Here is a 7,005-nt window from a genome sequence, read left to right as displayed (position 1 = left end):
GCACATAGATCTATTTCCCCATCCTCATATATAAATATATTTGCATATGTACATGTCTTTATCTAGACCTCTATAAACGCCCTTTGCCTCCCAGCTCTTTCCTCTATTTCCCTTGACTTTCCTCCTGTCCAAGTTTTTACATCTTATCATTTGATCTCTTGACCCATTTTAAAGTTGTTCTAATTTTAATATGCTGTGCTTTATTCTCTATTGAGGTATTTCTGTTTTGTTATTGTTAGTTTTCTTTCTTTCATTTTTTTGTTTGGCATGTTTTTCCGTATATGAAATCCAGGATAGGTGAATCCCTAAAGACAATAACTTGGGGATGACAAGGTTGGGGAAATAGAGAACTGAAAACAATGAGTACAAGGAAGGAGCTAGTGTTCTCAAACTGATTGTGGTGATGACTGTACAACTATTCTAATATGACTAAACCACTGAATTGTATGAATTATAAGCCAATAAATGTGCTTTTAAAAAAAGGATTCTTAAATCTCAAAATAAGAAAAGAAACACTCAATTTTTTAATGCAAAAGGTTTGATCAGATCACCCAATAAACTATACAATTAGCAAAAAAAGCACCTGAGAGGCTAGTCAGCCTCATTATGGTTGTTGTGTACCTGGTTCGGCTAAGAGCTGGAGCCCATTTTCCTCAATGCTGATGGGAATCCATGCTCTCCCCTGCAGACGTAGCCCTCGCCTCCCTCAGGTTGCTCTCCAACTGCTACATGGCACTGCACCAGGCTACCATCAGCTTCTGAATCTTTAATTGTAGAGAAAAGAAACCCACCCAAATGCTAACCCACCCAATAGCATTTACTGGGCTTCAGAGAAGTCTCACAGAAGCTGAGAAAGAAAATTAAGTAGAGCCAGGCCTCCCGGGAGCCGTGCACCAACTCTACTCAGCCCGTTTCTCTCAGTGCTGCTCCATTCTCTGGCCTCGGCCTCACACTTGCTTTCTTCTGTCTGAACATCAGCCTGTATGTGGCTACAAAGCCCAGCTCCTAGGCCCCATGACTTCATGGCCAGAGACAGTTTCATAAGGTTTCTGATTCCAAATTTGAGGCTGAGAATCAAGTGGCCAGACAATGCTGAGCTGGTATGAAATGTCCAACTCTGGCCCAGCCCGCAATCAGGGGTGATGTTCAGGATCAAATGGCCAATGCCCATGGCAACAAACCCACAACTGCTGAGTCCGTCTTGCATGGTGACCCCATGGCTTACAGAGAACTGCCCCCCAGGGTTTCTTGACTTTAGCAATCTTTACAGAAGCAGATCACCAGGTTTTCTTCCATGGCACTGGGTTCAAACCACTAACCTTTAGGTAAGTAGTCAAGGGAAAATCACTTGTATCACCCAAAAACCATGTGGCAAGGTCAGTGTGGGGAAAAATGCCTCTCAGTTGCCTCGATGATAATATCAGGCTACTGTCAAAAACTTCTGGAGCAATTGAAATCTGGAGGCAGCCATGGAAGCCTTAGCTGTTTAACTGGGGACCAGAAATTCTTCACAGACTAAAAGACTCATCCAGAGGCCTGGAGGCGCCACTGACCCAGACTCAGAGTTCACCTTGCACGCAAAGCAGCCCTGGCCACACAGAACAGCTTTGCCAACAGATGAAGGGGCTGGCTTGGGGAGGAGGCGGGAGGCGTATCCGTGAAGGGCAAACAGACGCTAGGGCACTGGAGGAGGAGAAAGGAAAAGAGCATCCAAGAGCCATACCTCCTTGCTTTCACAGTGTCAGCCTTCTCCTCCCCCTCTCTACTACATGTGGACCTCTCCCTCCATTCCTAAGTCTAGACGGAGGGGCAGCCGTCTGGGCCCCTGTCTTACAGAGCTCTCTGAGATTCCATCTGTTCTGCCTACTCCCGGATAAAACACGACTCCAGACCCGGTTTGTGACAACTAAGTAATTTCCTTCTTTCCGAGGAAAGAAAATATGTTATCACACCCCTTCCTACCTTCAAATTATTTCCCTGCTCTATAAGGCTCAAACACCTCTCCTCCTCTTATGCTGGTTACTGTTGGTTCTAACTCATGGCAACCCCAGGGGTGCAAGCAGAATTGCTCCACAGATCACCAGGCTTGTCTTCTGAGGGACCTCTGGGAGGCTTCGAAGTCAAGCACTTAACCCAGGAGTCCCTGCCTTCTCCAACCACTCCAAAAGCAGATGTCTACCCTTGTGCTGCCTCCAAGTCCCCTCTCAGCAGTGACTGGTACCCATGAGAGCTGCATGTGTGTGTTCTCCATCTCTGTCTCCCTTACAAGATCATGAGCTCCTTAGTGATCATGTGTCTTCCCCACCTGGTGAACCACCACCTAGCACAATTCTGAATCAGGGTCTGCATCGGGCTTCCTCCTGACACTTCTTTAAGATTGGATTCCAGGACAAGTCATCTATCTGGGAAGGGATCCCAGGAAGGATCTATAGGGGAATGGGAGCATCAGAGCTGTGGAGAATAACGGAAATGACGGGCATTATCAAGCCAGCTACCAGTGTGGACAGCCGAAGTGCAGCCCAGCTTAGCCTGGAACCTCTGCGTGTGTGGAAGATGTTCTTTGACGTGGCCCTACTAGAGCGTGAGTGAGCTATGGGCGTTACACAGTTGAAGATTGTTTCTAAGGGTTCTTAGAACTCACCCAGAGAGTGCTCAGAGCCCAGCAGGAAATTGGTTTCTGAAATGTGGAGAAAACCAGACTCTCACAACTGTATCACGGGTCCAATAGGCACAATTGTATGGTTATAATATGTAAAGATTATAGTGAAGTCATGGAGAATAAGAGAGAGAGGAGTAAAATGAAGGCGTCAGGCACATTTCATGGTAGCATGCTCACCTCCTGGACGGCCATGATCTCACCAGCCAAGTCTACGCACAGTGAGAGCGGAGGAGAGAGGAGAGGGCCAGAGGAGAGAGCATCTTTATTGTTTGGGGGCTTTTATGGGTAGCCTTTAGTCATGCATATTCCGGAGTTACATATGTCACAAGGAGGTTGGGAATCACAGTGAAGTCCCAGAGCTCACAGGTGAGGAAACCTAATACCTGCATTGGGGGAGACGTGATGGGGGATGGGTGCCTTGGCAGGAGGAGATCATCAGGGGATGTCTGCCTCTCCAGGGAGACAGAACCAACATGTGCTCACTTTAAGGCAGCATCGCTATTAGGGGAGAATCTGTGGGAATGACATTTGTTAGATTCCCACCTGGAAAGGCTCTAAATTTGAAAGTCCTATGGAGTTCTATTCTGCACAGTCTCCATAAGTGAGAATCAACCAGAGAGCAGCCAACAACATAGGACGGAGAGGGGATTGCAGGCCCTGTGGACAAACAAAGCAGGCACTGGGAGCTCGAAAAACCCTCAAAAGGAAGTGCAGGTAGAGACCCATAGAACGTGGCACACTTGAAAATGAAGTAGTGAGGAGGTGGACTATGAGGGGGGCAGCACAGCTTAGCAAGCACTGACAGAACATTTAACCAACCCTCTCTAGAGATTGGCTGTACACATTTATACCACCACAACGTGGTAGAGAAAAGAAAGAATGAATACTATTATATTTACTTCCGCATTGGTTTGCTGAGGAATCTCAGAATGATTACGTAGGTGCTCTGTTCCTTCTTAAATATATACATATATATTCCCTATTTCCTATTTGTACCACTGTCAATCGCTGATCTGCAGCTGGGGTTCAGCAAGTGGGTAGGTGACTCCTCTGCCTGGTCTCAATGCCATCGGCGTACCCACAAACGCTGTGAGGTCAGCCAAAGCAGAAAAACCTCTCTAAAGGGTGCATCACAGAGAGCAGCACAAATGCCAGGATCAGCAAGGCAGGAATGAAGCCTCGGCTCTCTTCCTATATGGTTTCTGACATGACTTTGGACAAGTTAAATAGCTTCTCTGTGCCTCTCTTTGTCACCTGTCTAGACTTGACCATCTTGTGGAGGAAGGTGACATAAAGTCTGGGAAGCATTCAGCACTGAGCTCAATACTTCTAATTCCTCAACTTTTCCCCATCGCGATAGTTACGATAACACTGTGAGAGGTATCCGATGATTTTATGTCAACTAGACACTCCTGGCTAGAGATGGAGTCAAATCCGTCAATCAGGTCACAGCCTGATACTGTGTCATTGGAGGTGTGGTCTTCTTATCAATTGGAACCCTGGGGTCCCCCCTCTCTGTCTCTTCCCCTTTACCTTGCTGCTTGCTGGCCACGCTGAGAGCTGCCGGAGCCCTGCCACATCTCCACCCACTTGGATCTACATAACTCTGTGTGATCTTCCTGCGTTCTGCATCATCGCATAAGTCTGAAGAAGACTCAGAGACTAGGTTCGGACCTAGGGACTCGAGTTGGACTGGGCTGGGGTGTTTTCTTGATATGTAATTGCTTCTTGATATAAAGCTCTTTCTAATACATATATGAATGCCACTGGATTTGTTTCTCTAGCCAACCTGGACTGACACAGGGCCAAAAGTTGAGATCGGAGTGATCCCATTACACAGATGAGGAAACTGAGGTAGAGTAGTTAAGAAACTTATCCAAGTTCACATAGTTATAAGTGGCAGTCGGGGTGAGGATCCAGCTGGGCTGGCTCATGATCAGTGTGGTTTACTGATTCATCCGCCGAGATGTATGCTTTGATTTGAATAATGGGAGCAAGAAGATAATATCACAGGCTATTGAAACAATCCCCAAGTGCATGGACGGTGGTTCCACCCAGAGCCAGTGTGAAGAGAGGTGTGAGTAGGTGAGAAGTGTCCATGGAAGAGTGTCAGGACTTGTCAACAGGTATTCTATCGGCCGAAGGCCTTTTTTCTCTCTTTCTTTGTTGTGTTTTTTTTTTTACTTATGTAATTTAGGACCAGGCAGTCAGGTTTAAGGAAAAACGATAACACAAATAATCTTAACAATAGCCATTGGGTCACCAAATACTTATCTCCTGCTCTATTTGAAACCCCCCGTTAGACTTTGCATGTAATTCCAAAGCACCTGAGAAGCTTGCTTTTAAAATTGCTGCACTCGGAACTCGCCGTAGAAAATTAAATCAAAATCTCGAGGGGTGGGGCTGTGGGCATTACAATGTCTTAAAGGCGCCCCAGGTATTGTAACTCGCAGCCAGGGTTGGAATTCACTCTCTCATTTAATCCTCGCAGCATCCCTGTGTGCTTCTATTATTATTGTCTCAGAGACGTTAAGCAACAGCTTAGAAGGAGCAAAGCCAGAATGCAAACATCGATTCATGTGACTACAATGTCCGCATTCTTGGCGACGACACAAGCTTGCAGCTTTGAAGGATCCCGAAGACTGCCAAATTCAGTCCCCTCGCACTTTACAGAGTAGCAAATGGAGGTTTTCAGTGAATTGCTGGAGGCCCAAGCTGGATCCATTGCTTTAAGCTACGGGGCACTCTGTCTGGGGCTCACATATCGACCCAGAGAAGCAGTAGAGAGGGAACCATGTCAGGGCTGGGTCGTGAGATGCTCCTCGCTCTCAGGTGGATGGCCAGACACTGCAACCCAGGAAAGTAGTGAGGCAGGAAGCCCCAACAGACTGCCCACACCTCGCCACTCCATCATGTCTGCACAATAGCTCCCGCGCAGTGACAGCCAGACACTTACCAAGCGGCCCGTGCCATCTCGCCACCTGAACTTACATGGCTCACGTTGTAGGGATTAGGGAAAGAAATCCCTCCGCCCTGAGGCAGAACAATAACAACATGGAAGCCAACCGGGAAGGCAGCTCGCCGTGTTGACTTGAGAAATAACGAAGGTGACATTTAGGGCGCTGCTCCAGCCTCCCTGTCACTGAGTCTCATCATTAATTTAACGGTCTCTGTTACAGATAAACTTTCTAGTGAGTCCTGGAGGGATGGGGAGGGGCCTCCTGTCCTCTGTGGCCTATTAGTGATGGAAGGGTCTTCTTTTCCTCGGTTCCCCCAGTCACCTGAAATCTAGTCCCTGTCCAATTCCTGGAGCTCAAATGCCACTTCTGCTGGAACATAATTGGCTGCTGTTGTGGAGGGGAGAAAAGGCACGAAGCATGCCTAGTTAGTGCTCTGTCTAGCTGATAGAAGCCATTTATTGAATGCCCATATGGGTCACTCATTCACGCATACATGCAGTCATTTGACAATTAATTTCAGGTGCCTCTTTTGCATCAGGTACCAGAGTAAGTGTTGAATCTGCCATGGTGACCCAAATAGGCAGGGCCACTACCTTCCTGGGGTTTACAGTCTAGAGGGGTGCAAAAGGGGACCACTAGCCACATGTAACTATTTAAATCTAAATCGATCTAAATTAAATCTAATCAACAATAGTTCCTCATTCCTACTAACCATATTTCAAGGGCCCCATAAGCAGACGTGGCCAGGGGCCACCATGCAGGACAAGTAGAGAGCATGTCCATCATTGCAGAGAGTTACATTGGCCAGCATTGGTCCAAGAGGATACTTTCTATATATTCTTTGCATCTATTCCTGTAAAATCTTTAGAGGTGAGCGGGGGATCTTGTAGTTTTGAGTCCTTACTCAATTGGGGGGTGGGGCATAGAAGAGTTCAATGTCGTGGAAGTGTGCATGATGAAGTGAATTTTCAGAATATGTTCTCTGCAGTACTAGAGTTGAGGAAAGAGGATGCAAAGCTTTTGTATGAGAGAGAGGTTCGGTGTTTATCTCAGGGTCAGGTGCCTGAACAGGACGACTAAAATAAGAACAAGCGATGCGATTGTCTCTCAAGAAAGACAAGAATTTCCAATTTCTTGACCTCTTCTGTGATGAAACTGTTTTTCGGTGATCTCTTACAGTTAAGACAATGATTAAATACAAACTCTGAAATGTCTTTAACGTTGTCATTTATTTATTTAAATCATTTTATTGGGGGCTCTTACAGTTCTTATAACAATCCAGACATCCATTGTGTTCAAGCACATTTGTACATATGTTGCCATCATCATTTCCAACACACTTTATTTCTACTTGAGCGCCTTTTTCTCCCCTCCCCCCACCCTCCC

The sequence above is a fragment of the Echinops telfairi genome, unplaced genomic scaffold (assembly GCF_000313985.2).
Source record: "Echinops telfairi isolate 266 unplaced genomic scaffold, ASM31398v2 ScPeMD7_443;HRSCAF=831, whole genome shotgun sequence".
Classification (NCBI taxonomy): domain Eukaryota; kingdom Metazoa; phylum Chordata; class Mammalia; order Afrosoricida; family Tenrecidae; genus Echinops; species Echinops telfairi.
Note: the sequence above shows the minus strand (reverse complement) of the source record.